The sequence below is a fragment of the Dendrobates tinctorius genome, unplaced genomic scaffold, assembly GCF_039654945.1.
Source record: "Dendrobates tinctorius isolate UK_male_01 unplaced genomic scaffold, ASM3965494v1 ptg000171l, whole genome shotgun sequence".
In the NCBI taxonomy this organism is placed as follows: Eukaryota; Metazoa; Chordata; class Amphibia; order Anura; family Dendrobatidae; genus Dendrobates; species Dendrobates tinctorius.
Window position 1 is genome coordinate 14,946,669 of NW_027361838.1, and position 27,552 is coordinate 14,974,220.

The window sequence follows — 27,552 nt, forward strand, 5'->3', positions numbered from 1 at the left end:
GGTTTGGCTTGATAGGCATACTTTTATATTAATCAAATGACTTGCCAAATGAATTTACAATCTAGTCCAGACATTGACAAGGTTCAAAAAAAAGATTTTTATTTAAAATAATAATTTTCTCCTTCAAACTTTGCTTTCATCAAAGAATGCTCCCTTTGCAGCAATTACAGCATTGCAGACCTTTGACATTCTAGCAGTTAATTTGCTGAGGTAATCTGGAGAAATTTCACCCCATGCTTCCAGAAGCCCCTCCCACAAGTTGGTTTGGCTTGATAGGCACTTTTTGCGTACCATACAGTCAAGCTGCTCCCACAACAGCTCAATGGGGTTGAGATCTGGTGACTGCGCTGTCCACTCCATTACAGATAGAATACCAGCTGCCTGCTTCTTCCCTAAATAGTTCTTGCATAATTTGGAGGTGTGTTTTGGTTCATTGTCCTGTTGGAGGATGAAATTGGCTCCAGTCAGGCGTTATCCACAGGGTATGGCATGGCATTGCAAAATGGAGTGATAGCCTTCCTTATTCAAAATCCCTTTTACCTTGTACAAATCTCCCACTTTACCAACACCAAAGCAATGCCAGACCATCACATTACCACCACCATGCTTGACAGATGGCGTCAGGCACTCTTCCAGCATCTTTTCAGTTTTTCTGCGTCTCACATATGTTCTTCTGTGTGATCCAAACACCTCAGATTTGGATTCGTCTGTCCATAACACTTTTTATCAATTTTCCTCTGTCCAATGTCTGTGTTCTTTTGCCCACATTAATCTTTTCCTTTTATTAGCCAGTGTCAGATATGGCTTTTTCTTTGCCCCTCTGCCCTGAAGGCCAGCATCCCGGAGTCACCACTTCACTGTAGACTTTGACACTGGCGTTTTGCGTGTACTATTTAATGGAGCTGCTAGTTGAGTACCTGTGAGACGTCGATTTCTCAAACTACAGACTCTAATGTACTTGTCTTGTTGCTCAGTTGTGCAGCGGGGCCTCCCACTTCTCTTTCTACTCTAGTTAGAGCCTGTTTGTGCTCTCCTCTGAAGGGAGTAGTACACACCATTGTAGGAAATCTTCAGTTTCTTGGCAATTTCTTGCATAGAATAGCCTTCATTTCTAAGAACAAGAATAGACTGTCAAGTTTTACATGAAAGTTCTTTTTTTCTGGCCATTTTGAGAGTTTAATGGAACCAACAAATGTAATACTCCAGATTTTCAACTAGCTCAAATGAAGGTCAGGTTTATAGCTTCTCTAATCAGCTAAACTGTTTTCATTTGTGCTAACATACTTGCACAAGGATTTTCAAGGGTATTCTAACCATCCATTAGCCTTCTTACACAGTTAGCAAACACAAAGTACCATAAGAATACTGGAGTGATGGTTGTTGGAAATGGGCCTCTATACACCTATGGAGATATTGCATTAAAACCAGATGTTTGCAGCTAGAATAGTCATTTACCACATTAACAATGTATAGAGTGTATTTCTGAATCATTTAATGTTAGCTTAATTGGAAAAAACTGCTTTTCTTTCAAAAATAAGGAAATTTCTAGTGACCTTAAACTTTTGAACGGTTGTGTGTGTGTGTGTGTGTATATATATATATATATATATATATATATATATATATACACACACACACTGTACAGATAGAAGGATAGATATATAATACTAAGCCCGAAGTTTAGTAATGAACATAATAAAATGGTACTTAAATAAAGACACACACGCACACACAAAATCTGCGTTAGGCCAGGGTCACACTTGCAAGAAACTCGCACGAGTCTCGCATATCAATACCCAGCACTGGCGCCGTCACTCGGACCGGAGCGTTCAGCTGCATAGAAATACATGAGTCTGTCATGATCAGGAGGTTTTGTATGACCTTTGGCCGCACACGGCTATCACATGTGCAGGGGGGCTTATCTTAGTTATCCTATCCTGCCAACAATGTGATGAAAACCGCAAACTAGTGTTGCCCTAACAGTTTATCGCAGGGGTTTATTGTAGATATCCCACCGCTGCCAAAATGTCACAAGCTGCTGGGATTTATGTATATCCCACTTTCAGTTCCTCTTTGGAACTCGCAGCTCGCCGGCACCCCCCCTACCCTCAGGTCAGTCAGAGAACTGCACCTTGGATAATTAGTCGCCGGATGGGCTACTTGTTGTGCACTGGCAATTAGGCGGCTACAGTGAGGGAATTATAAGGGCTCTGGCCGCAGCCAGACAATCAGCTTATAAAACCCCTTCCTTCTCTGCCAGCTAGCCCACCTGCCCAGAGCACACTTTGCTGCCACCAGCTTCTGTTCTCTCTATTAATATTTAAAATTAATAAAGGGGTACGAAGCCAACCCAAATTAGTAGCGTAATTAGCTTATAGGCACACGAATTAGTCACAGAGCAAGGAGATGGAACTAATAAATTTTATGTTTACTCCAAAAAGTAGGCAGTGTTTAGAGAGATATAAAAAGATTTTACAATGGGAGACAATTAAAATATGTACAATGTGAATACAAATAAAAGGGAGATTAAGAGAAGGAATAAAACTCACATGTTTCTTAGATCATTTCAGGCAAAACCAGGCTGGGGGAGGAGCCAGATGTCATAATGCATTTGGGGTCCCGAGGCAGAAGGTCCCCAGGCTAGAATGAGGGCTGTACTTAGTTGCATTGCCTTATACCCCTGGGCTTGTGACAGCACTAAAAGGGCTGAGTTATGGCCACCCTACCCTTTGCTTTCAGAGGGACAATCTGGCTAAAAAACTTATAATAATCATAACTAGGCTTGAGAACCTAGCAGAATAACGGCAGACACAATGTTAGGCGTCGGGTTCCTGCCACTGCACAGCAGGAATCCAGAGCCTTGCATCCAGCGGACTCCCATTCTTCTTCAGCCGCAGTGGAGCCTGCGCTCTGGCCAGGCCAACTCCGTGGGTTTGCTTGCTGCTGCCACCTCTGGCACAGCTATGACAATGCATGCTGCTCAGCAGCAAGATCCTCCAGGGACTAAGTCCTCATGTCGGGCCACTGAGCATGCCCGTGGAGTGATCTCCCATTGGAGATCGAGGGTCATGTGCTCAGGTCCTGCTCATGTTCGGATTGGCCCATCCGAGAAGCCAGGAAGGTCCCGGACGCCCGTGGCTATAAAAGGTTTGCATGGCCGCTCGCCCATGCGCTAGGATAGACTGGATTTACAGACTATAAGGTGTGAGAGATGTATGTACGTATGAATGTATCTGGTGACTGACTCATTATGAAACCCCTACCCTTGGTACGCATGTGTTGTGCAGCCTAGCCTGCTAGCGCCCAGGCTTAGGTGTAGGTAGGTCAGGGTTTGAGTCAGACATTGGTCCTCACCAGTGATCCAGCACGCCTCAGTGCACGTGCTCCACACCACTGCCAGCGTTTTTAGCGGCGCTCGTGGCAGCGACGCCGCGCGCTCAGTGGGCCTAGAGGGACTCTAACCCTGTGTCCTTGGGATAGCGTTCTGTGGCTGTACACTGTGCGCTCTTTTAGCCGACCTCTGTGAGCACAAACAGGCTCCGGCATTTATGTTCAGCGGTAGTGCGGCTCTGTGAAGCAACAGTCTTCCCCCGTACACACCGGGTGACGATAATCCATGTCTTTATAGTGTACCGCCATATAGCATCCGCCATTACTGAGCAGCAGGTTACCACCCCTGCACGGTGGACCTCGGGCTGCGAACGCACCTTATTACCATCTTTATTATTTGGTGCATTCCGCCAGCCCTAACATTATCCTAGCGCCAGTGTCTGGCTCTTAATGGTGGATGAACAGCGACTGCTGCAGTACTTCCGGCAGCTGCAGGGCAGGTTGGCGGCTCTCGAGCGTTCAGCCTCAGCTGCAGATGTTACTGTGGTCGCTGTCCAGGCAGCCACAGAGGCTATCTCCCGTGTGACCACAGCCATCCCTGCCCCGACTTTGTCCCACCTCCCGCTGCCCGAGAAGTTCTCGGGTGATAGTGCTTCTTGTAGGGGTTTCGTAAGCCAGTGCTCTATACAGCTGGAGCTGCTAGCCGCACGATTCCCCTCTGAGTGGGCTAAAGTGGGATTTATTATTTCCCTCTTGTCAGGCAGGGCTTTGGAGCAGGCCACACCGCTGTGGGAGCGTGGTGATCATGTGGTGCAGAGTGTCTCGCGGTTCTTGGACATTCTGAAGCAGGTCTTCCTGGGACCACGAGTCACCCATGACACCGCGCTCCGGCTGCTGGCATTGTCACAGGGCTCGTCCATGGTCAGCCACGTTGCCATTCAGTTCCGGACGCTGGCCTCAGAGTTAGAGTGGCCAGATAAGGTCCTCATTCTGGCATTCTGGAGAGGTTTGGCTGGCCATGTGAAGGACGCTCTGGCCACCAGGGAGATTCCCGCTACACTGGAGGAGCTTATCACTGTCTCCACCCATATTGATCTTTGCTTCGCCGAGCGAAGGTTGGAAAGGGCCCAGTGTAGGCAGAGGTTTAGGTTGGCACCTACTTTTGCTAAACCTCTGGAATCTTCCGATCGGGCATCCGAGCCTCAGGGGGCTTCCCGTGAGAGATCCAGGCCCCGGTCCGCTCAAGTTCCTGTGAGCTGTCATGTTTACCAGCAGTCCGGTCACTTTACCAACCAGTGCCCACAGCAGCTGGGAGAACGCTCATGCCTAGTGGCCATGGAAGGCGGTGTACTAGAATCATCGGCGTTTTCCTCCAAGCTGTCCTTTAAGGGGAGACTTGAGTTTGATTCATCCACTCTGGCAGTGGAGGTTTGCGTGGATTCCGGGGCAGAGGGCAATTTTATGTTGTCAGTCTTCGCTCAATGGCACGCTATACCTCTGGTTATGATGTCTACACCAGTCACCGTCAGAGTGATGAACGGCGCCACTCTACCCTCACAGATAACCCACCGGACCACCCCCTTGTTACTCTCACTGGCACCATCTCATCAGGAGATGATATCCCTCCTCGTCATGCCCGAGGGTATTGACCAGGTACTTCTAGGGGTCCCCTGGTTGCGGTACCACTCCCCCCATATAGAGTGGTCCTCAGGGAGGATTATTGGGTGGAGTAAATCATGTGAGGGTAGATGTCTGAGGGAGCGCGTTCAGGTTGCCTTCACCGAGGTTCCCGCAGATCTCTCCTCGCTCCCCAAACACTATCAACAGTATGCGGACGTGTTCTCCTATGACTGTCCTATTGACCTCTTGCCTGGTGCTGAGCCTCCCCTGGGTCGAGTCTATCCCCTATCTCTCCCAGAGACAGAGGCCATGTCTCAATACATCAGGGAGAATCTGGCAAGAGGATTCATTACGAAGTCAGTGTCACCAGCGGGGGTGGGATTCTTCTTCATCCAGAAGAAGAGTGGGGAACTACGTCCTTGCATTGATTACAGGGGTCTTAACACCATCACCGTTAAGAATAAGTATCCTCTGCCCCGATATCAGAGCTATTTGATAGGCTACGGGAAGCAAGGGTGTTTTCCAAACTTGATGTGTGGGGGGCTTACAACCTGATTCGCATCCGTGATGGGGACGAATGGAAGACGGCATTTAACACCAGGGATGGGCACTATGAATACCTGGTGATGCCCTTCGGCCTCTGTAATGCCCTAGCTGTCTTCCAAGACTTTGTGAATGATATCTTCCGGGATATGCTTACCACCTCGGTTGTAGTCTATCTGAATGATATTCTCATCTACTTTCCAGATATTGACTCCCACCGGAGAGATGTTTGCAAAGTTTTCGATCGTCTGCGGGCAAACTCCCTCTATGCCAAGTTGGAGAAGTGTGTGTTTGAGCAGGAGTCATTGCCTTTCATGGGCTATATTATCTCTGCCTGGGGATTGACCATGGATCCTGCCAAGCTACAGGCGGTGATGAATTGGCAGGAACCTCATTCTCTCAAAGCGGTGTAGTGCTTTATGGGGTTCATAAATTACTTTCGCCAATTCATTCCACACTTCTCGACTTTGGTAGCACCCTTGGTAGCCTTCACCAAGAAGGGTGCAAATCCCAAGTTGTGGTCAGAACCGGTCTCCAAGGCCTTCTCCTCCATTAAGTCCCATTTCGCTAGCACTCCCATTCTACATCGCCCCGATGTAGATAAGCCCTTCATTCTGGAAGTTGATGCCTCTTCCGTTGGTGCTAGAGCGGTCCTGTTTCAGAAGGACACGCAAGGTCGGAAGCACCCATGCTTCTTTTTCTCCAAGACCTTCACACCGGCGGAGAGGAATTATGCCATCGGGGACAGAGAGTTGCTAGCGATGAAGTTGGCCTTCTCAGAGTGGATACACCAACTGGAGGGGGCTCGCCACCCTTTCCAGGTGTTCACTGACCACAAAAACTTGGTGTATCTGCAAACAGCCTAGTGGCTAAATTCTCGCCAGGCCAGATGGTCTTTGTTCTTTTCCCGGTTCCACTTCACCCTCCATTTTCTCTCCGGGGAGAACGTTCGGGCCGATGCTCTCTCCCGCTCCGTGGTGTCATCGGAGGAAGAGGCTCGGCTGATCGTCCCATCCGAGAGCCTGAAGACTGTGTCTCCGGTTGCCCTTGAGTCAGTACCTCCGGGCAAGACATTTGTCCCTGCCTGTCTGTGACCGGAGGTCCTCTCTTGGGCTCATTCGTCCAGGGTGGGTTGACATTTCGGGACAAAACGGACCTCTGAGCTTCTGGCGAGGACGTACTGGTGGCTGCATATGGCCCGAGACGTCAGGGACTATATTCAGGCGTGCATCTCTTGCGCCCAGAATAGGTCCTCTCGGCAGCGGCCCCCTGGGCTTCTTTATCCTCTGCTGGTAGCGGACTGGCCCTGGGAGATGGTCGGTATGGACTCTGTGGTGGGGCTACCCAAGTCCAGTGGCAGCATGGTCATTTGGGTTGTCACCGACCATTTCTCTAAGATGGGGCACCTGGTACTTCTATACCGGTTACCTTCTGCGTGGGGCCTGGCAGTGTTGTTCATTAAGCACGTATTCCGCCTGCATGGCATGCCGGACAAGATTGTCAGTGACCGGGTCCTCAGTTTGCGTCCCGGTTTTGGAGCTTTGTTCCCTGCTCAGCATTGTGCTGAATCTCTCCTCGACCTATCATCCCGAGACGAACGGGTTGGTAGAGAGAGCCAACCAGACCCTGATCACATATCTTCGACAATTTGTCTCGGCCAGGCAGAACGACTGCCGTGGGCAGAGTTCGCTTTGAACAATGCTGTGGCCGACTCCACCAGTCAGACCCCACTCCACCTAAATTACGGCCAGCATCCGCACGTCCCTGTGCCCATGCCCGTGTCATCCACCGACTCCAGGGTGGCAGACTGGGCGATGGAGGCACGCGACATTTGGGATGGCACCCAGGATGCTATCCGGGCTTCCAAGGAGAGAATGAGGACCTCTGCTGACGCACACCGGCGCCCTGCTCCGACTTTTGCCCCTGGCGACTTGGTGTGGCTCTCCGCCCGAAACATCAGGCTGCGGGTAGAGTCCGCTAAGTTCGCACCACGCTACACTGGCTCCTTCAAGGTCCTCGAGCAGATCAGCTCTGTGGTCTACCGTCTGGCCCTTCCACCACACTTGGCTATCTCTGATACATTCCACGTGTTCCTCCTTAAGCCTGTTCCTTGTCCCGGTTCTCCGAGTCATCTGCCGGGACATCAGACTTGTCCTCGGACGAGTTTGAGGTCAATGCCATCGTGGGATGTAAGGTGATGCGGGGCAAAAAGTTTTATTTGGTGGATTGGAAGGGTCATGGTCCAGAGGCTCAGACCTGTGAGCCAGTGGAGGATATCTACGCTCCGCTCCTCATTGTGGCGTTTGAGCTTAGTGAGGCTCAGAGGGGAGGGGGCCCTAGGAGGGGGGGTAATGTTAGGCGTCGGGTTCCTGCCACTGCACAGCAGGAATCCAGAGCCTTGCACCTAGTGGTCTCCCATTCTTCTTCAGCCGCAGTGGAGCCTGCTCAGCAGATTCATCGGTCCCGGCGCTCTGCCCAGGCCAACTCCGTGGGTTTGCTTGCTGCTGCCACCTCTGGCACAGCTATGACAATGCATGCTGCTCAGCAGCGAGATTCTCCACTGAGCATGCCCGTGGAGTGATCTCCCATTGGAGATCGAGGGTCACGTGCTCAGGTCCTGCTTGTGTTCGGATTGGCCCATCCGAGAAGCCAGGAAGGTCCCGGACGCCCGTGGCTATAAAAGGTTTGCATGGCCACTCGCCCATGCGCTGGGATAGACTGTATTTAGAGACTATAAGGTGTGAGAGATGTATGCACGTATGAATGTATCTGGTGACTGATTCATTATGAAACCCCTACCCTTGGTACGCATGTGTTGTGCAGCCTAGTCTGCTAGCGCCCAGGCTTAGGTGTAGGTAGGTCAGGGTTTGAGTCAGACATTGGTCCTCACCAGTGATCCAGCACGCCTCAGTGCACGTGCTCCACACTCCACTGCCAGCGTCTTTAGCGGCGCTCATGGCAGCGACGCCACGCGCTCAGTGGGCCTAGAGGGACTCTAACCCCGTGTCCTTGGGGTAGGGTTCTGTGGCCGTACACTGTGCACTCTTTTAGCCGAGCTCTGTGAGCACAAACAGGCTCTGGCGTTTATGTTCAGCGGTAGTGCAGCTCTGTGAAGCAACAGAGTCCGCCCCCGTGCACACCGGGTGACGATAACCCGCGTGTGTCTTTATAGTATACTGCCATATAGCATCCGCCATTACTGAGCAGCAGGTTACCACCCCTACATGGTGGACCTCGGGCTGCGAACGCACCTTATTACCATCTTTATTATTTGGTGCGTTCCTCCAGCCCTAACACACATCACTCAGCTTATCTTGAAATCAGCTTCGTAATGACTCCATACACAGGCTGTCTGTTCCCCGCAGTTCAGGAGAAATTAATTTCTCTGGTTCTGTTAGCGCTGGAACCGGGAAGAACATGGGCTAGGATGCTTAGTTGACGCACGTCCCAGATATGTAGTTTTTATTTTTTTATCACAACCTCACCTCGCTTTATGACCAAATACTTAGATTCCCATTATTGTCTATAGGAAATCAGAGCGCATGGGAGAACAAAGAGACTCCCTGCTGTGAGGAGAGAAATCCCTCACTGGTGTCTCAGGTTACACTGAGTGTGTATGCAGCTGCAGGCAGAGGAGAAAGTAAAGGCTGCCATGTGTGACAAGGGGGAGGGAAGGGGGGTCGCCTGTCTCTGGGCAGCTATGCATCGTTCTAGAAAGTGTAGAGAATAGAAGATTCTGGAATGTTCTAGAAAAGTCATACATGATATTTTACATTATCATTACACTTTCCCCTTTTAGAGTGCGCTAAGGAGGCAGGACCCATCGGTACTCATCCATGTGCACCTCAGCGGGTTCGCCCCGGTGGGACAACCCATCGGCATTTCCATGCTCGCTGCCCTTTTTGTGTTGTACAGTAAAGTCGTACTGCTGGAGGGCAAGGCTCCAGCGTAGCAACCTTCAGTTGGTTCCAGACACTGTATGCAGCCAGCTCAGAGGGTTGTGGTTGGTTACCACCGTGAAGGTGCGCCCGTACAGGTAGGGCTGCAAACATTGGAGCACCAAGACCATGGCCAGGCACTCCTTCTCGATGGTGGAGTAAGCCACTTCCCTCGGCAGAAGTTTCCGGCTCAGGTTCAACACTGGGTGCTCTTGTTTCCCTGAGTCGACCTGGCTGAGCACAGCACTGAGGCCAAACTCGCTGACGTCAATCTGTACCAGGAATGAGCAACTGCTGTCGACTGCTTTCAACACTCGAGAGTTGCACAGGGCTGTTTTCAAAGCTTGGAAGGCCGCTTCACAGCCGTCTGTCCAGTTGACTGTTTGGGGTAGATTCCGCTTGGTGAGGTCCATAAAGGGCTTTGCGAGGGTGCTATAGTCCTGTACGAACTGCCTATAGTACCCTGCAGTGCCCAGGAAGGCCATCACCTGTTTCTTGGTCCTGGGGGTGGGCCAGGACATGATTGCATCCACTTTCTCCAGCTCTGGACTCAAGGAACCCCTGCCTACCCGGTGCCCCAGGTAATGGACCTTGCTTATGCCCATTTGGCACTTTCCTGGCTTGATGGTCAGACCTGCCTTGTGAATATGCTTGAGCACCTACTGGAGATGCTGAAGGTGTTCCTCCCAGGTGGAACTGAAGCCGGCAATGTTGTCCAGGTACGTCACGGTGTACTTCTCCAGTTCTCAAAGCAGGTGGTTGACCATCTGCTGGAAAGTGGCAGGGGCATTTTTCATGCCAAAGGGCATGACCGTGGACTCGTACAGTCCATAGGGGGTGATAAAGGAGGATCTCTCCTGCGCCGCAGGGCTCAAGGGAATCTGCCAGTATCCCCAACTCAAATCCATGATGGATGTGTATTTTGCTTTCGCCAACCGCTCAAGCAGATCCTCGATGCACGGCATCGGGTGTGCATCAGAGGTTGTGATGACATTGAGCCCCCTTTAGTCCACGCAGAACCAGGTGGTCCAATCCTTTTTGGGCATGTGGACTACAGGCTATGCCCACGCACTCTTGGACCGTTGAATCACCTCCTGATGTAACATCTCATCGATCTCTTGGTGCATAGCCTGCTGCACCTCCTCAGAGATCCAATAAGGTGTGCGCCATAGTGGGGCGTGATTCCCGGTGTCCACCTCGTGGACTGCTAACTTCGTTGTTCCTGGTCGGTTGGAGAACACGGCCCGGAAGAGTTCCAGTGTGGCCAACAACTGTGACCGCTGGGATACAGTTAACAACTCGCTTACCTCCATGTCCTCAATGGATCCATTGGCCTTGGCTTGGGCCAGCATGCCCAGGAGGGGGTCTTCCTCGGGCAGGTTGCAGATCGGTAGGATGCAGGCTTCAAGTTCGGGATGAGCCTTCATCATATTGACGTGAAAGACCTTGCACCTACCCCGAGCGTGGTCAAGCATGACCATGTAGGTGACCGGGTTGAGCTGTTGCTGAACGATGTATGGGCCTTCCCAGGCCACCTGAAGCTTATCCGTTGGTACGGGGACCAGCATCCACACCTTTTGACCCACATAGTAGGTCTGCTCCCGGGCGTTCTGGTCGTCCCAGTGCTTCTAGTCAGCCTGAGCCTGCACCATGTTGTCATGTACCAACTGCGTCAAGGTCTGCATCTTGTCACGGAAGCGCATGACATAATCCACGATGGACACTTCAGTGGGGTTTGGCTCATCTTCCCAGGATTCTCTTACCAACACAAGGGGTCTCTGGACTCACCTGCAATACAGGAGCTCAAAGGGGGAGAACCCCGTCGAGGCCTGCGGAACTTCTCTGTAAGCGAATACAGGTGTGAGAGGTACCATTCCCAGTCGCGCCCTTGGGTCTCAACCAGCATGCGGAGCATCTGTTTGAGGGTACCTTTGAAGCGTTCACACAAACCATTGGTCTGTGGGTGATGCACACTCGATACCAGCTGCATTTTCTTACAGAAAGCCTCCATTAGGCGAGACATGAATTGGCTCCCTTGATCCCTTACCCACTCTTTGACAGGTGATACAGAAGCAGCAGTATTCAGTCACGTCTGTCCCCATCTTGGGCCAATAGAAGTGTTGAGACAGCCGGGCCTTTGTTTTGCTGATCCCCAAGTGTTCAGCGAGTGGAATCTCATGGGCAATCCGTAACAACTCAGCCCTAAACTGATATGGGACTACCAGCTGTCTTTCCCTCAACCACTCCTTTTGGGATTCTCTGGGTACTGTCTCCCGGTACAACCTTCCTCATTCCCAGAACACCCTCTCCTTATCAGTCGCTGAGATGGGCGTCTCGGCGAGGTGTCTCAATTTCTCCAGGCTTGCATCTGAGCGCTGAGCGGCCTGGAACTCCTGGCTGGAGGCAGCCAGAAGTGACATCAATGTCCTTTCCTCATTGGGACCCGCTGAAACTTGCTCTGGGTTCACCTCTGGTTCAGCCTCTCCTGTAGCGGAGATGTACATGATATTTTACATTATCGTTACACAGTCACACACCCCGGTCCAAGTGCCGGGTATTGAGGTGCAAGACTAGTGCAAGTTTCTCACAAGTGTGACCTCAGCCTTAACGCAATATCTGTTTAATTAAAAAAAAATGGAACAAAAAATAGCGTGGGCTCCCGCACAATTTTCAAAACCAGAACAGGGAAAACCAACGACCTGGGGGCAGGTGTTTATAGCCTTGGAAGGGGGTTATACCTATGGATCATCCCAGTCTATTAATATCAGCCCACAACTGTATATTAAACCTTTATTGGCTATTATCATAGGTGAGCCCCCCAAAAAATGAAGTGAGGCCCCCCTCTATAATTAATTACCAGAAAAGGCTGTGCAGACAGCTGAGGGCTGATATTATTAGCCTAGGAAGGGGGCATGGATATTGGCACACCCCAGCTAAAAACACCAGCTCTCAGCCGTCCCAGAAATGGCGCATCTCAAAGATGCGCCAATTCCGGCACTTAGCCTCTCTCTTCCCTCTTGCCCTGTAGCAGTGGCAAGTGGGGTAATAGTCACCTATCCAATACTAATTCTATAGTTGTTACATGTTAAATAAAGACACAGCCAGAATAAAGTATTTTAATGAAGTAAAACACAACACAGTTTGCCATATTTATTATACATCTAATTCCTGTGATGCCCTCATTCTCCTAAAAAAAAAAAAATAATAAACCAACACAAATACTCCCTGTTCTGATGTAATCCATTTAATAACGAGTGTCCTAAGATGATCTCTCGTGTAGAGTAGTCACATCGGTAGATGTGACTGTTCTACAAGGCCTCTGGTGACACACTGACAATAGACAATACTCCCGCAGTGTAGTCCATTAGAGTTCGTGATCTCACTTTACGGCACTACCGCTGCATGAGAATTTTCTCACGCAGTGGTGCCGCAAGTGACAGGAAAAACTCCGGTGACCTCTAGGCAGCAGAGTGATCCACTATGGGAGGATTACCTCTTGTCACTGTATCACTGGAGCCCTGTAGAGCAGTCACATCTCCCGATGTGACAGCTCTACACAGGAGATCATCATGGGACACTCGATATTAAATGGATTACATCGGAACAGGGAGTATTTGTGTTGGTTTATTATGTTTTTTCTGCAGGTGATCGAGGGTCGGGGATTAGCTGTTTGGTGAGTATGTGTAAATGTTTTTTTTGTTTTTTTACTATTCAACACAGAAGCTGGATGATGGGATTACTATCCCATCTTAAGCTAATGCGGTCACTGTTCTATGTGACAGCAGATATAGCCGGATGGGACTAGTAGTCCCATTAGATGATGCCTGCTTACACACAGACCCTTACACACACACACAGCAGTGGTGTAGTATGGGGGGCAGGGGGGCGGTCCGCCCCAGGTGGCACATGTGTGGGGGAGGCATGGCAGCGTGACAGCTCCTCAACTGCTTTTAGGAAAGGCCCCAGCAGCCGTGTTGTTATGGTAACACTGTAGGACTACATTACCCGTCATGCCTCGGGCGCGCGTTCCTGGTATGACCCCGCTGCAGCGCTGTAGATTGGCAGTCACATGACCGTGGGATCTGCCGAGGCTCCGGCTGTCACATGCCCAAACAGCGAGCGGAGCGGCCGCACAGCACGGAGCATGGCCAATGTGGCCAACACGGTGTCGTGGTCTGGCCGGGAGCAGCTGGAGGAGGCCGGGGAGAGCACGCTGCTGCTGAACGGAGCCGGCAACCGGCAGGTGAGGGCGGGAGGAGGGATACTGGGAATTGGGGGGCTGTGCAGATAGGTGGACATGGGGGGCTGTGCAGCGGAGGACATGGGGGGCTGTGCAGAAGAGGACATGGGGGCTCTGTAGGGAGAGGACATGGGGGGCTATGTAGGGAGAGGACATGGGGGGACTCTGTAGGGAGAGGACATGGGGGGCTCTGTAGGGAGAGGACATGGGGGGCTCTGTAGGGGAGGACATGGGGGGGCTGTGCAGGGGAGGACATGGGGGGCTCTGTAGGGGGAGGACATGGGGGGCTCTGTAGGGGAGGACATGGAGGGGCTGTGCAGGGGAGGACATGGGGGCTGTGTATGGGAGAACATGGGGGCTCTGTAGGAGGGACATGGGGGGGCTGTGCAGGGGAGGACATGGGGGGCTGTGTAGGGGAGGACATGGAGGGGCTGTGCAGGGGGTACACAGGGGAGGGGGGCTGTGCAAGGGGAGAACATGAGGGCTCTGTAGGGGGAGGACATGTGGGTCTCCTTACACTGTTTTATGGTGCAGCTCTTGGCAGGGCAGTGGTGGAGGTTCAGTAGGGTCATCAAGCTAATACATACATATATATATATATAGATAGAGAGAGAGAGAGAGAGAGCGAGAGAGAGAGAACTGAAAGAAGATGAAAGTCTAGAAATTTAGAAATAATAACAATAACAGCAGAGTTAGTAGTAGACTAAAAATTAGATCTTTGAGTGTAGTGTGGGCGCTTCGGATGCTTCCGGATTATCAACGACCAAAGGGGTGGCAAATTTTTCTACCGCCCCGGGCGCCACAAACAGTTGCTATGCCACTGACACACAGACACCTGCAGACACACGCACATCTTCTCCGCACACACAGTCCTCGCCCACACACTCTTCCCCCTGCCTTTCTGCGGCGTTTTTCGCTCGAACATCTGCAGCAAATCCGCAAATCTTTTTACACCTGCGTTTTTTCTGCGGATTTTACTGACTCAATGGAAGTCAATGGGTGCAGAAACCCTGCAGATCCGCCCCAAAAAATTGATATGCTGTGGAAAATAAAACACTGCAAATCCGCATGGATTTTTCCACAGCATGTGCACACCAATTCTGGATTCCCAAAGATTAACATTGGTTGTGCACTACTTTGCGGATTTGGTGCATTTCCGTGTGTCCCAAAACGCTGCGGATCCGCAATATGTGCACATACTCTAATTGCACATTTGTGGAAGCTGTGTGCGCTTTCTTTTGTGCTTTATAGTAAAAACAAAAGTGAGTGCCAGGTCAAATATACATGTAAAAATAGACATAACCACTTTCCATTTCCTTTTAGCTTCAAAAGTGTATTTCCCACAAACATTTCAAAGTCGCCATGTAATACTGCATGTAGACCTCATTCACATGTTCGTGTCTGTAAAAATTGTCCTTTTTAATCTACGTGATGGTCCATTTTCCATCTGCTTTCTTGCTGTTTCTATTTTTAAGCACCCCTGTGTTGTCTGCTTTTCTGAAAAAAAAAGAGAAATATAAAGTTTATTATTGCTAAGCAACATGTCAGTGAAAAACTGACATCACTACTATGGCATCCATATAGCCACTCACAAGTGAAAAATTATAACACGGAGGACCGTGAAATTACGTAGCGACAAACAAGAAAAAAGGTCCTCCAATTAAGATAAAAGATCATATTTTTATTAGGACACATAACATTGAATAAAACAGGGTCAGCAGACCATACATGAAATGTCAGTGAAACACACAGCCTCTGGGTGAAAAAATATTTGTTCATAAATGAAGTAAAATACAGTTTTACATAAATGTATAATCTAGGCAACAAACAGTAATAAGTATCTCTCAGAGCACATGAAAATTACATGTACACAAATATGTTGTTGGAGAAAAGTTTTTTATATAGCATATATTAATCTTTGGACATTGTTGGTTTCTCACATTTAATTCTCCTTTTATGAGGAAACTAATCCACAATAAAAAGTTATAAAAAAATATTAATTGATTTTATAAGAAGAAGACAAATATGAGAAATACATCTCATGCATCAAAAAGCTACATACATAAGTACTCTAGATGACATTAATTTCTCACATTAAATCCCTCTCCCAAAGGGAAATATCCCATAGTGCAAAATGCTAGTCAAAATATATATATAAATGCATTAGGAGAGGGGTAAATGTGAAAAATTATATACCTCATGGCTCCAATAATGGCACATTAATGAAAATTATTACCAGAAAAAGGATCACCCAGGGTCCCCCTGATGCGCGTTTCGATGAGATATCTTCCTCAGAAGGGGTCTCCTCTGTTGTCCGGGGGAAAGCTAATGAGACCTGACAAACTGACACATCCAGGAGTAGGGGGTGTGGCTAAGGGGCTGCAACCACAGATACTGCGGAAGTACTTAGTTTCGGTGGGAACAGACAGTGCACAGCAGGGAGAAGCGAGTGCTCTGGCTCTTGGAGCAGACCTGCGCTCGCAGATCCCCACGGCGACTAACAGCGTCCGCCAGGAGAGATGTGCAGGACGCCCGGTGGTCACCCTGAAGCGAGGTGCCAAATGCTCTGGACCCGAGTACCGCGCACAAATCACTTCAGAGAGACTCAGTGTGGGACCGTAAGTTGTGCCCTGATTCCCTCGTAAACGTCCACTGGTCTAGGTTAAACCCGGAGAGTGTCGGGACCTATACCCTCTTGACTGCATCAGTAGATGGACTAAAGGCTCAGTGGAAGGTATCGGAAGCCAAACGCTGCCGCCAGAAGACAGATCCTCGTTATCCATAGGATTTCATCGGATCAGCGTGCCCACCGTTGTGGGCGCCATCTTCGGTTCAGCAACATTCAAGACCCAAGAACTGACCCACACGATAAGTCAACCAAAAGAACCTCTGTTATAGTTACTGCTATTTTCCCCATCATATACCCTGTGTTTAATCACCCGTTCCCTCATTTAAATTGCTTTATCTCTCTGTGTGCAGTATTCCCTGTTAAATAAATCCTTTAACCCTTGCTCTGCCTCTGCTTCCTCACTGCATCCTGCAACCTGCTCACAATATAATAATAGGACACTCAGTCAAACTGTCTGGATCCCCCAGAGGTGTATCTAGGTTTTCTGGCACCCAGAGAAAGCATTCAGTTTGGCGCTGCCCTTCCCCCAAGCACATATGCAATTTGTACACTTAGTCATGTTGCAACGAGCTGCTCTCCCTAATTCTCTCAATGTTCAGTGAAAACCTGAGAAGCAGGAAGAGAAGCTCATTGCCACAGGACCATAAGGCTGGAGTCACACTAACGATTTTAAAATCAGTCCGATTTTGATGCAGGAAAGTTGGATGAGTGTAATGCGTTTATGTGAGTACAATATGATTTTTCACACCTAGCATCCGATTTACATCCAAATGCAGTGAGATTGCTATCCGACTGCAATGCGATTTTAACATGAGCTTTTACATAGAGAAATTCTTAGTCATTTACACATCGTTTTCAAGGGAAATATCCTTCAAAACATATATGATAGATAGATAGATAGATAGATAGATAGATAGATGAAAAACCAGCAATTCAGCAGCCGTATAGTGTAAAATCACTGCAGGAGCCTACAGGATAGAAGAGATGGATTACATATGGTAAATACAAAGACAATAGGTAGATATGTACATGTATGTTACAAATACAATTAGTACAATGTGTGTGCAGCTTGCTGTACATGTATTTACTGTAAATAAAATATCTTACGTGAAAAAAATGGCGTGGCCTCCCGCACAATTTTCGTAACCAGTAGAGGGAAAGCCGACAGCTGGGGGCCGATGTTTATAGCCTGGGAAGGGTGTAATACCCATGGAGCTTCCCAGGCTATTAACCCCTTCATGACCCAGCCTATTTGGACCTCAATGACCTGGCCATTTTTTGCAATTCTGACCAGTGTCCCTTTATGAGGTAATAACTCAGGAACGTATCAACGGATCCTAGCAATTCTGAGACTGTTTTTTAGTGATATGTTGGGCTTCATGTTAGTTGTAAATTTAGGTCAATAATTTTTGCGTTTATTTGTGAAAAAAAATCGGAAATTTGGCGAAAATGTTGCAATTTTCTAATTTTGAATTTTTATTGTGTTAAACCAGAGAGTTATGTGACACAAAATAGTTAATAAATAACATTTCCCACATGTCTACTTTACATCAGCACAAATTTGGAAGCAAAATTTTTTTTGTTAGGAAGTTATAAGGGTTAAAAGTTGACCAACGATTTCTCATTTTTACAACAAAATTTACAAAACCATTTTTTTTTTAGGGACCACCTCACATTTGAAGTCACTTTGAGGGGTCTATATGGTTGAAAATACCCAAAAGTGCCACCATTCTAAAGACTGCACCCCTCAAGCTGATAAAAACCACATTCAAGAAGTTTATTTACCCTTCAGGTGTTTCACAGCACCAGAAGCAACATGGAAGGAAAAAATGAACATTTAACTTTTTAGTCACAAAAATGATCTTTTAGCAACAATTTTTTTATTTTCCCAAGGTTAAAAGGAGAAAGTGGACCCCAAATGTTGTTGTCCAATTTGTCCTGAGTACGCTGAAACCTCATATGTGGGGGGAACCACTGTTTGGGTGCACGGCCGGACTCGGAAGTGAAGGAGCGCCATCTGACTTTTTGAATGGAAAATTAGCTCCAATCATTAGCGGACACCATGTCGAGTTTGGAGAGCCCATGTGACTAAACTTTAGAGCTCCCCCACAAGTGACCCCATTTTGGAAACTAGACCCCCCACAGAACTTAACTAGATGCATAGTGAGCACTTTGAACCCCCAGCACTTTGATCACAAATTGATCCATAAAAATGAAAAAGTACTTTTTTTCACCAAAATTTTCTTTTAGCCTCAATTTTTTCATTTTCACATGGGCAACAGGATAAAGTGGATCCTAAAATTTATTGGGCAATTTCTCCTGAGTACACGGATACCTCATATTTGGTGTAAGGTAGCACTGTCATTCGAGGTTGGGGACACTCGCTTGGCAGCCAAATAATCAGATCCGGCACGGGTTTTCCATAAAACAGTAACAGTCCATGCGGTTTATTCAGGCATCATAAACCATGACCAGCAACATAAAGTTCATGTAAACAGCATAGTGTCCATGACAGAGCTTCCCTCTGTTAAGCCTGTGGTCACACAGGTTACGCAATGTTCAGTACTCAGGCTCTTCAGCCTCACATATCTCACCACGTCAGGATTACCTCATGGCTGCTTCAGCTCACTGCATACGTTCATTCCCTCTACCTGGGAACTGTCAGACGCTTGCAGTCATTACTCACAGCATTCACGTGCTGTCAGGCAGGAAGCCCCATCTCCCAGCGGGACCTTCCAAACGGACCAACCGGGTCCCAGCATTCACATAGTCTTTTACTACCAGCATTTTCAGACACACCCCTGGGTGGATTTGTAGGTAGCTGGTTCTGCCCGTCTCTCCAGCTACCTGAAGACTTCCCTAAGACATTGACACGGAACCTCAGCAGTATCACTGCTGATCAACACATACACAAGTTTTCATCTCAAGGCCACCCACCTTGAGATACATTACGATTATTCAGCATCCTACTCCTATCATGACACTGGAAATGCTTATACGCCTGTCCTGGACCACCCACACAGCGCCCCTAGCGGACAGAGTGGTCACTACACCACATAGGTCATAAACCACTGTTTGGGCGCATGGCAGGGCTCAGAAGGGAAGGAGCGCCATTAAACATTGGAGCACCCCCACAAGTGACCCCATTTTGGAAATTAGACCCCCAAAGGAGCTTATCTAGATGTGTGGTGAGCACTTTAAACCCCCAAGTGCTTCACAGAAGATTATAAAGCAGAGCCGAGAAAACAAAAAATCATTTTTTTCCTCAAAAAATGATTTTTCAGCCCGCAATTTTTTATTTTCCCAAGGGTAACAGGAGAAATTAGACCCCCAAAGTTGTGCAATTTTTCCTGAGTACGCTGATACCCCATATGTTGGGGTAAACCAATGTTTGGCCACACGGCAGAGCTCAGAAGGGAGGGATCACCATTTGACTTTTTGAATGCAAAATTGGCTGGAATCAATGGTGGCGCCATGTCGCGTTTGGAGAGCCCCTGATGTGCCTAAACAGTGGAAACCCCTCAATTCTAACTCCAACTCTAACCCCAACACACCCCTAACCCTAACCACAACCCTAACCCCAACAAACACCTAACCCTAATCCCAACCCTAACAAGTCTAACTGTGAGGCTCTGAGCCATGTTTCTGTTCTGTTTGACTTTGCCCTTACTTTTGCCCTTATCAAAGATGGAGTAAGTAGCTTCACAAGGGGCCATCTTGTTCCTGTTTGACTTTGCCCTTACTTTTGCCCTTATCAAAGATGGAGTAAGTAGCTTCACAAGGGGCCATCTTGTTCCTGTTTGACTCTTCCTGTTTCCTGCCTGCTGTGTACAAAAGGGACTCAGCACATTATACCTGTGCTTGCGTATCTGGATCTTCACCTGCTGCCAAGCTTGGAGAACTCGCATTGTGCCTGCTTCTTCTATACCTCGGGATTCCCCGTTTGTTACTTACCTGCCGTCCTGCCTGACCACCTCTCCTGTCCGGATCTGCTCTGCTTCATTCATCTCTGCGGCCTGCTCTCCGCTTGAAGCCTGGTCCAGGCTCAGGACTTTAGGACTGTGTGCTCCCGGACCTCAGACTCTCGCCAGTTGGTTCGTACAGACTCTACCTGTTGCCAGAACTTATATCTGCTTACCGTGTAATACTGAAGCCTGCTTCCTGCAATACCCCTGAACTATCTTTGCATAGTACTGTGACCTGTTGCTACAATACAATACTGAACCTTTGAACATATACTGTGTCTGTCTTCTCTGACCCATGCTACCGAGTTCCATAGAACCTATAGTACCAATTTGACAGGATACACAAGCCAATAATATGGAGCTCGCTGGGTCAGATTCTGTGGAAGTACGCCTTAAAAAGATATGCACATTTATCTCAGGACTTCAAGGGGAGCTTCAGGCTACCAAAACAAAATTGTCGGCACTAGAGACTCAAGCTAACCATAATGCTACCATAGCCGATACGTCCATTCAGGCATTAGCTACTCGTCTCTCAAAACTAGAGACTACAGTTTCAGCCCCAGCCGCAACCCCACCTTCGATTCCAGCTTTCCCTAAACTCCCGCCATTCAGGTTCGGTGGCGAAAGAGAAAAGTTCCGAGGGTTCCTAAATCAGTGTCAGCTGTATTTTGCTGCGCATGCAGCTCAGTTTCCAACAGGACGAGACAAGGTGTTAGCTATGATAATGCTGTTAACCAACAAGGCTCTTGCTTGGGCAAATCCCCTGATTGAAACTAATGATGTCTGTTTGAATTCTTTAAATGACTTTATTTCCGCAATGTGTCAGATGTTCGATGACCCCAACCGAAGTGCCACAGCAGAAACCGCATTGCTGGCCCTCCATCAGGGAAAGCGTCCTGTCGTAGAATACGCGATGGAATTTCGGAGGTGGGTGTTGGATACCACATGGTGCGACTCAGCAAAATACGCAGTGTTTAGGAGGGGGTTATCTGCCGCAATTAAAGACGAATTGGCTAGAGGCGAGTCACCCACTGCCCTGGGAGACTTCATAAACCATTGCATTCGTATTGATATTTGTCTTGCAGAACGCCGGCAAGAGAGATGGGCAGATGCTAACCGCAGTAATTTTTTAACCTTGCCGTCTCCCTCCAGGGAAGCTCAGAACAAGTCTTTCCTCCCGGTTGAGTCAGAACCTATGCAGGTCGATGCAGTCCGGAGAAGTCCTCCTGACCCACGCAAGGAGCACCGTTTTAGAGAAAATTTATGCTTCTATTGTGGAAAATCAGGTCACTATATTTCAAATTGTCCCGGTAAGAATCGCAAGACCACGGCTGCGGTAATAGAATGTGACTTTTCGGATGTATCTTCAGTAGTTTCCCACTCAAACCCTCCTAGGAAGGAAATAGTCGACTGGAATCACGACTTCTCCGACTGTACTTCAGAAATATTCTCACCGGTGAATGCAGCCATCTCATCAGTAAGTTCCACTACTTCGACCTTGGACGGCTCAAGGAAGGACTCGCACTGTTATATCCCCATCAAGATATGGACCCAGTCCCAGTGGATTACTACTTTCGCTATGGTTGACTCAGGGGCCAGCGGCAATTTTATGGACATTACATTCGCTAAAAAACACAGTATATGTTCACAAAGGAGGATTTCTCCGGTATTGATGGAAACTGTGGATGGTTCCCCACTGGTATCCGGGCCCGTAGACCTTGAAACAACGTCACTGAAAGTTCGTATGGGGGAGGATCACTCAGAAAGACTGTCCTTCTTGTTAATTTCTTCCCCTCATTTTCCCATAATCCTAGGATTACCATGGCTACGACTGCAAAACCCTACTATCAATTGGGAGACGAAAGAAATACAGTTTCCAAGAAGACAGATATCATCTAAAGAACCAGCTTTAGTTGGGTCAGCATGCTCAGTTGACCTAAATCTACCAATAGAGTATCAGGATTTCATCGATGTATGTGACAAAAAAAATGCAGACAAATTACCTCCACATCGGCCATACGATTGCCCCGTGGAACTGCTGCCTGGTGCCGCGATTCCGTTCGGTAACATTTACCCTTTGGCTGGGCCAGAACTAAAAGCCCTCAAGGAGTATATCGATGAGAACCTAGCCAAGGGATTTATACGACCATCTTCCTCTCCAGTGGGTGCCCCAATCTTCTTCGTAAAAAAAAAGGATGGTTCACTCCGCCCATGTATTGATTACCGAGAACTCAACAAAATTACGATCAGGAACTCCTATCCACTTCCATTAATTCCTGAACTACTTGAAAGGGTGCGACACTCTAAAATCTTCACGAAATTAGATCTCCGTGGAGCATACAATCTAGTACGGATCCGCCCCGTGACGAGTGGAAAACAGCCTTCCGGTCACGCTATGGGCATTTTGAGTACCTCGTCATGTCTTTTGGTCTCCGTAATGCGCCGGCTACATTTCAACACTTGGTGAATGACATTTTCAGAGACATACTCGATATTTTTGTTGTTTATTTGGATGACATTTTGATCTTTTCCAGCAACATCGAGGAGCATCAGCAGCACGTGAGAGTAGTCTTGGATCGTCTACGGCAGAATCACTTGTATATCAAGTTGGAGAAATGCGAATTTCACAAGACGGAAATCCAATTCTTGGGGTATGTTATCTCTCCTCAGGGTCTCAGCATGGATGCCAGTAAAACTCAAGCCATTCAGGAGTGGCCAATTCCCAAGTCTGTGAAAGGAGTACAACGATTTATTGGATTCGCCAATTTTTGCAGACGATTCATTAAAAATTTTTCGGAGATCGTCATACCCATCACCCAATTGACCTGGAAGAAGATACCATTTGTCTGGTCACCGCAAGCACAGACAGCATTTTCCAAGTTAAAAGCTAAATTCACATCAGCACCGATCCTCGTACACCCGGATCCGGATCGAGCTTTCATAATGGAAATAGACGCTTCCGACTGTGCGATAGGGGCCATACTCTCGCAAAGAACAGGTGAGAAAGATCTTTTACACCCTTGTGCCTTTCTTTCCCAGAAATTGTCGCCCGCAGAGAGAAATTACGATGTCGGGAATAAAGAGCTATTGGCCATTATAACCGCATTCAAGGAATGGAGGCATCTACTACAGGGAGCATCTCACCAGATTGTTGTATTTACGGATCATCGGAACCTCGAATTCATGAGATCGGCAAGGTGTCTAAAACCTAGACAGGCCCGATGGACTTTATTTCTTAATCAGTTTGACTTCATTGTTTCCTACAGGCCAGGCTCTCGTAATGGGAAGGCCGATGCACTATCTAGGATTCACTCAGGAAACGTAACTCCAGCATTACCTCCGAGGACTATACTCTCAGAAAGAAACTTCATAGGAGTGTTACACAATCAAGCTCTATTAACAGGTATTAAGGAAGCCTACGCTGGAGACCCACTACTGATCCGACCCCCCAATCAGGTAAACCTAACCTTGAAAAACAGACTTTGGTTTCAGGGGCAACACCTGTATATTCCAGAAACGGTCAGACTAAGTGTACTAAAATTAATGCATGACTCAAAGATCGCCGGTCATAGAGGAGTCCAGAAGACTCAGGAATTCTTGTCTCGCTTCTTTTGGTGGCCGACCTACCGGAGAGACGTTCAGCATTACGTATCGTCATGTGAGGTATGTGCAAGATCAAAGGTTCCCCGCTCCTCACCTACGGGACTGTTACAACCCCTCCCTATTCCATCTCGCCCTTGGGGGTCTGTTTCAATGGATTTCATTGTAGAATTGCCTACTTCTAAGGGGAAAAACACTATCCTAGTAGTGGTCGACCGTTTGACCAAGGCTGCCCATTTCATTCCCTGTATCGGTCTTCCGACAGCCAAACAGACAGCGGACCTCATCGTACAAAATGTTTTTCGGCTACATGGAGTTCCTGACGAAGTGATATCAGATCGAGGGGTCCAATTTACCTCAAAATTTTGGCGAGGCTTCTGTGCCACCCTGGACATCAAGGTAAATCTATCATCTGCTTTTCATCCGCAGTCTAACGGACAAACGGAACGGACTAATCAAACCTTGGAGCAGTATTTACGTTGCTACGTATGCCACTTGCAAGATGATTGGGTAAACTTACTCCCGATGGCCGAATTTACATATAACAACTCGCAGAGTGCCTCCACCAAGCAGTCTCCTTTCTTCGCCAATAAGGGGTATCATCCCAGCATCCTCCCTCGACTCCCGATAGACACGTCTGTACCCGCAGCAGCTGACCGAATAACGTGTTTACAACAGAATTTAGAGTCTTTTAAACAAACACTGGATACAGCTCAAGAGAGATACAAGAGAGCTGCAGACAGGTTCCGTAAACCAGCACCAACATACAAGGTAGGAGACATGGTCTGGCTTTCGACAAGAAATTTGAAATTAAGGATTCCGACATCTAAGTTGGGACAGAAATATGTTGGCCCGTACAAAATCGACAACATAGTGAGTCCTGTAGCCTGCCGTCTTAAGTTGCCTACATCTTTGAAAATACACCCTGTTTTTCATGTCTCCTTGCTTAAACCGGTAGTACCGAATCCTTTTCCTGGACGTACACCTGTTCCACCTGGTCCGGTTCTCATTGACGGGCAAGAAGAATTTATCATGGAAGGGATCATCGACTCTCGGATCCATAGGGGGAAACTTCAGTACTTGGTGAAATGGCAGGGTTACCCATCGGAGGAGAATTCCTGGGAACCTCAGGAGAACATTCGAGCTCCCCGTCTGATCCAACGGTTCCACAGCCGATACTCCAATAAACCTGATCTAAGGTCGTCCGGAGGACATCCTTGAAGGAGGGAATAGTGTGAGGCTCTGAGCCATGTTTCTGTTCTGTTTGACTTTGCCCTTACTTTTTCCCTTATCAAAGATGGAGTAAGTAGCTTCACAAGGGGCCATCTTGTTCCTGTTTGACTTTGCCCTTACTTTTGCCCTTATCAAAGATGGAGTAAGTAGCTTCACAAGGGGCCATCTTGTTCCTGTTTGACTCTTCCTGTTTCCTGCCTGCTGTGTACAAAAGGGACTCAGCACATTATACCTGTGCTTGCGTATCTGGATCTTCACCTACTGCCAAGCTTGGAGAACTCGCATTGTGCCTGCTTCTTCTATACCTCGGGATTCCCCGTTTGTTACTTACCTGCCGTCCTGCCTGACCGCCTCTCCTGTCCGGATCTGCTCTGCTTCATTCATCTCTGCGGCCTGCTCTCCGCTTGAAGCCTGGTCCAGGCTCAGGACTTTAGGACTGTGTGCTCCTGGACCTCAGACTCTCGCCAGTTGGTTCGTACAGACTCTACCTGTTGCCAGAACTTATATCTGCTTACCGTGTAATACTGAAGCCTGCTTCCTGCAATACCCCTGAACTATCTTTGCATAGTACTGTGACCTGTTGCTACAATACAATACTGAACCTTTGAACATATACTGTGTCTGTCTTCTCTGACCCATGCTACCGAGTTCCATAGAACCTATAGTACCAATTTGACACTAACTCTAATCCCAACCCTAACCCCAACACACCCCTAACCCTAATCTTAACACCCCTTAACCCTAATCCCAACACTAACCCTAATGCCAATCCTAACCCTAAATTCCAACCCGAACCCTAATTCCAACCCTAACCCTAGTGGAAAAATACAAATATATTTTCTTTATTTTATTATTTTTCCCTATCTAAGGGGCTAATAAAGGGGAGGTTTATTTACTATTTTTTTATTTTGATCACTGTGATCTTCTGGAAGATGGCGGCGCTCATGGAAGACGGAGGGACACCGGGACTTGGGAGGTACCGGGTGGAGGGATCAGACCACAGGGAAAGCGGAGGACAGGACAGAGGGGAGCGGAGGGCAGCTGAGAACAGGACGGAGGTAGATCACCGCCATCAGTCGGTGGGGGCAGCAGATCATGGTTTCCAGCCATGACCGATGATATTGCAGCACTGGCCATGGCTGGATTGTAATATGTCACCAAGTTTCATTGGTGAAATATTACAATTGCTCCGATTGGCTGTTGAAAGTTAAACAGCCAATCAGAGCAATCATAGCCACGGTGGGGCAAAGCCACCCCTCCGGGGTGAAGTACAAGTCCTCCTGTACCTGTGGGTCGGGTGACCTTTCAGTAACCCTGGTCACCTGACCCACAGGAACGCGATCACCCCATGATGCCACATAGACGTCACAGGTCGGATTGGCACCAACTTTCATGGCGCCTACGTGGCGTCACAGGTCAGGAAGGGGTTAATATCAGCTCACAACTGTATACTTAGCCTTTGCTATGCTATTAAAATGGGGGACCCTAAAAAAAAAAGACATGGGGGCCCCCCTATTATTAATATGCAAACAGCTGCGGGCTGATATTAATAGCCTAGGAAGAGGCCATGGATACTGCCCCCCAGGCTAGAAAAACCTCAGCTCAGTGGGAGAATTTAACTGCAGTGAGTTTCAACTGCCGTGAACTCGCCTCTGCACCCTACGACTTTCTGATGGTGCTAGCGGGGATCTCACTGAGGTCACAGCAGTTCAGCCCAGCTGGGAACGCAGCCTCAGTGACATCGCCGCTAGTCACTGATGCTGCGCTTGCAGTAGTTCATTTCTAGGTGGTTTTCAGCCTGGATGGTCGTATCTTGGCACCAAGAAATCTCAATATGGAAGAGGCCAGGAGCCATTTGGTGAGCTGCATTTCTTGATACATGTTCACAGACTTACCAGTGGAAAAGCCAAACTTCACATGCCACAAATGCAAGCTTGTGTCCCTGTTGGAGGAAAAGTTGCAAAATCTCGAAGAGAGGTTAGCTATGTTGAAGATCATTAAGGAAGGTGAAGAGTTCTTAGACAGAGCAGAATTATCTCTTCATGTTACAGAAAGAGAAGAAATTTGAAGTGCACCTGAAGAAACAGAGGAATGGAGCCATGTGACCCAGAGAAGCAGGAGGATCAGGAGGCAGTCAGCACCCATACTTATCAGGAACCAGTACCAGGCTCTCACGCAGGAAAACTATGAAGAAATACATCAGGATAAGACTTTGCCCACAAACAGCAACCTTGTACGCCTTCAGAGTCCTCCTGGATGGAGAAATAAAAATGTTGTGAAGAAGAAACGGAGAGTGGTGGTCATGGGGGATTCCCTGTTGAGGGGAACAGAGGCCGCTATCTGCAGACCGAATATAACTTCAAGAGAAATGTGCTGTCTTCCAGGTGCAAAAATTAAAGATGTGTCTGACAGGATATCAGGACTAGAGTTGAGCGACTTTAGGTTTTTTAGGGT